We start from the raw sequence: 4279 nt of genomic DNA, 5'->3' as shown, positions 1-4279 counted from the left end.
GAAGAAGACCCTATTAGAAGACTTCGTGGAAGTCGTCTGGAAGACTTCTTTAGAGTCGTCTGGAAAACTTCCTGGAAGTCATCTGGAAGACTTCTTTGAAGTCGTCTGGAAAACTTCTAGCGCATTATATTTTAGAAGACTTCCGAGAAGACTTCCCATCCCGATCTGAAAAACATGTATATCAAACCCAGATCTGAAAAACCTGCATATCATATCAAAAAACGTTCAAATGGCTTAAAACAGCGAAAATGAGTGGAAAATTAGATATACATACTTTTATCGAACACACAAAGTACATATCCAAGTGGAAGATGATAACAATATGATTAAAACATGCAACAAAAAGATAGATTAGTGAGAAAGACATGAGATAAAAATGAAAAATTCATATAAAGTTTAGTGTTTTCAAGTCAAAGAGATTAGAGTGGGTTTGGAGAATTTTAGTTTGGGAAAAAGGTATGAGCTTTATGCAACAGGAGATCACCAAATGAAGAAAAATCAGACATAAAAAATTACCAAAACGCTCAGATCTATTATGAAAGGGCGACATGGGAGAAGACTCCGTCAGAAGACTTCCAGAAATTCGTCTGTAAATCTTCTAGCCCAAAAGTCTTACAGATCTGAAAAACCTGCATATCCAAATCCAGATATGAAAAACATTCATCTCCAAAAACGTTCAAATAGCTTAAAAACAGAGAAAATGAGTGGAAGATTAGATAGATCTACATTTATAGAACACACAAAAAAACATATCTAAAATTAATAAATCTACCTTTAAATGAGTGGAAGTTGAGAACCATGTGATGTGATGAAAAACCTGCAAAACAAAATAAACTAGTGAGAAAGACATGAGACAAAAACAATAAATTGATATAAAGTTTGGTGTTTATAAGTTCAAAGAGATTAGAGAGAGGTTGGAGAGTTTTAGAATGAGGAACATACCATTTTTGTTGTAGCCATTTGAGAAGAGTAGAGAGAATGTGTAAATTTTTCTTTATATATAGAAACAAAAATTCCAATAAGGTTAAATATTTTCGATCAGAAGATTTACTAGACGACTTACTTGTAAGTCGCTCAGAAGACTTCAATATTTTAACTAAAATATTTTTAGCGGGAGTTAGAAGACTTTGAGATAAGTTTTCTAATCGCAAGACAACTTACATGTTAGTCGTCTAAACCCTAAACATAACTCCTAAACTAAATTAACTAATTAAACACTTCATAAAATTAAATTAAATTTAAAAAGTATTTACTATATACAGAAATAATCACATGTAGGTAAAAAAATTAATTTTTCAAAAAAACATTTAAGCTTTCTAAAATCCAACCCTAAGAATACATACAATACAACAACATATGTTACCAAACCCTAGACCAAAGAATATCATGATTCATTACTTTCACTAATCTATGTTTAAAACAATTCAATTTTATTAAATCTTAATTTATATCACTTAAAACTGTTTATAATTACATGATTTTGATTTTTCTTTTATCAAAATAATTTTTACAAAAATTATAAATTATTTTTAAGATCAACTATACCAGACGACTTCCGTGGATGTCATCCAGAAGACTTAACAGAATCTCAAAAGATTCAGAAGACTTAGCGGTGCTATATTCGTAAAAATGAGTTATTTTTTTTGTTTGGTTACAAGGGGCTGACAGTAATTTCACAAGACTTTTGGTTTACTTTTGCATTTGATTCAAGTTTAGGTATACTTTTGCAATCAAAATCAATTTTTGAGTCATATTTGGTAATTCTCCCAAAATTCTATTAATCTTTTAAAATCTTTACCAAATAATTTTAAATTTTATTTCCAAAAATTGATTAACTTAAGTTTTAGTTATCATAAAATATAATCAGAAAATTAATTTAAATTTAGTTTTCACTTGTAAACGAAAGTTAAAAATTAAATAAAATATTTTAGTGATAATAACAACATTAAATTATTACTTCTCAAAAACACATTTTACAAAGATTTTAAAAAGCTTTTATTGGAAAGCAGTATAAAATTTTTTTTCTATTTTAAAATAAAAACTTATTTATTAAACACATAAATCCTGACTTATTACATGTGTGATTTTTTAATATAAATTATCTTTTAGAGGTCGCAATTTAAATGCTTCTGTCATGTAACATTACAATTTATGTCAATAATTTGAACACATATATAATATTCTTATTAATGGTTAAATTTTAATTTACACGTCTTCATATACGAAACATTTAACCTCTTTACATATCATATATATACAAATTTAGACAGATGTTTCAAAAAAAAATACAAATTTAGACAGCTATTATTAGGGGTTATATATTCTGTTGAGTTAAAAACCATTCATTTTAATATTTAAAAACTATGCCAAATTTCTTTATTAATCACTATATATAAATTATACTCCAACAATAAATGGAAAAACAAAATATATATACAAAATGAATATATACATGAATGAATACATTAAACATGAACACATTTTTATCATATATATGCATACTAATGTCATAACATGAACACATTTTGATCAAGAAAAAGAATGACCTATATATGTCAAAAAGATTGATATTCCAACACTATTATATATGAAGAGAACATACATTTATCAAACTAATTTAATAGTACTTTGAAAGAAGAAGTTTTTACGAAGAAGTTTCCTCAATTTAGACATCGTTCATGTACCTCGGACAGAGAACCTACGAGAGGATAGCTTAGCACGCAGTGCTAGGAAACAACCGTCTTTCGTCGTTCACATGGATGCGGAGTTACCGATTTGGTTTACAGAGTCAATATAAGTCTGTGAATGTCTTGTTGTCAAAAAAAAATTTAATAGTACAGTATATAACATAATTCCAATAAATTTTAATCTTACCTCATATTTGATACTATTTTCAAATTTACCTTTAACTTAATTTCATTTTCATAAATATCTTGAATTTATGATTAAAAGATAAAATTAACCGGCCCAAAACTTTTTAAAATATATAAGATTTATTTATAGAAGTTTATAAACTCAACTTCACCACCTAAATAATAAATGGAGAATTTTCATGTTTACCACTTTTTTGGTACCATTATAAATGTTTACCACCACTAAAAAAATATTTTTAAAATATCTTCTTAGTTAAATGGCAAAAGACTCTTATACATTTGTTCTCTACATATATAATAAGTAATTATTTAAATAAAAATTAATAAAATAAAAATATTTTTTTTACGTTTTCGAATTATACTTTTTCAAATTCGAACTATTTTATAATTGATTTTTTGAATTATTTTTTCGACATTTTTTAATTTTTTTTTCAAAATTTCATTTTGAAAATCGAACATTATTTTTGAAACTATTTTAAAAAAAAATTATATTTTTGAAGTATTTATTTATATATTTATTCTAATCCTAAATTTCACATTCCAAAAATCCTATTCCACCCCTCAACTCTAAACCCACGGGTTATAAATGTCTTTTACCTTTCATTAAAATTGAGGATAAAAGTGGTTAGTGTAAACATGAAAATTGGTACTATAAATATGGTATTTTGATAATTTCTCATAATAAATCCTAAACAATAATCGTTAAACCCTAAGCTCAAATGTTAGGATATCATTTATTGAGTTTTTTAAATGATATCCAAGTTAATATATTTCAAGCAATTTCTCAAATAACAATGTTATTAGAAAATTATTTTCCAATTATCACGTGATGCTCAACAAGTGGTTGAATCTCAAGAATGAGAATCTCAGGTTGCAACACGAATTGGTGCATAGCCGTGAGCAGTATGAAGATCTTGTTGAAGAATTTGCTGTTGTAAATGAGAATTATGAGTTTCTGTAGAAGGAGGTTAGCAAACTGAGGGAGGTTGCTATTGATGAATGTGAGAAAGCAATGAGGTTGGAACGTGATTTGGCTGAGAATCGCAAACAGATCAGGATGCTCAACAGTGGATCCAAAGAGTTAGATAAGATACTCTCGATGGGTCAACCAGCCAAGGCAAATTGAGGACTGGGATATCGAGGAGCTGAGAGTACTAAGGAAGTACAACAGAAGGGGCTATAACATTTCGTGTATGGGAGCACATCAAAAAATGGAGCCAAAGGAGCTTGTCAGGAAGTGCGTCGGGACGTACGACAGGGAGTAAGGCAGGAAGTTCTACAGCGTGTAGCTGTGAGTAACAAGCCGAAAGTAGTACATAAGTGCAACAACATGAAGGTCAGACAGGAGGTTCTGAAGCATGGTTGTGCAGCTGGTACAAGGAAGGAGACTGATCGGTGCATCAGCA

The 4279-nt window shown here is 28.6% G+C and overlaps 1 long non-coding RNA gene across 1 annotated transcript; it reads left to right on the top strand.

The window, feature by feature from the left end:
* Positions 1 to 302: 302 nt before the first annotated feature.
* Positions 303 to 3041, top strand: LOC117131879. The gene is made up of 2 exons (XR_004455297.1): positions 303 to 409; positions 894 to 3041. It is a non-coding gene; the product is annotated as an uncharacterized LOC117131879 (long non-coding RNA).
* Positions 3042 to 4279: the final 1238 nt, after the last annotated feature.

Source organism: Brassica rapa, chromosome A02 (assembly GCF_000309985.2).
Source record: "Brassica rapa cultivar Chiifu-401-42 chromosome A02, CAAS_Brap_v3.01, whole genome shotgun sequence".
Taxonomy (NCBI): domain Eukaryota; kingdom Viridiplantae; phylum Streptophyta; class Magnoliopsida; order Brassicales; family Brassicaceae; genus Brassica; species Brassica rapa.
This window is presented reverse-complemented; position numbering and strand designations above follow the sequence as displayed.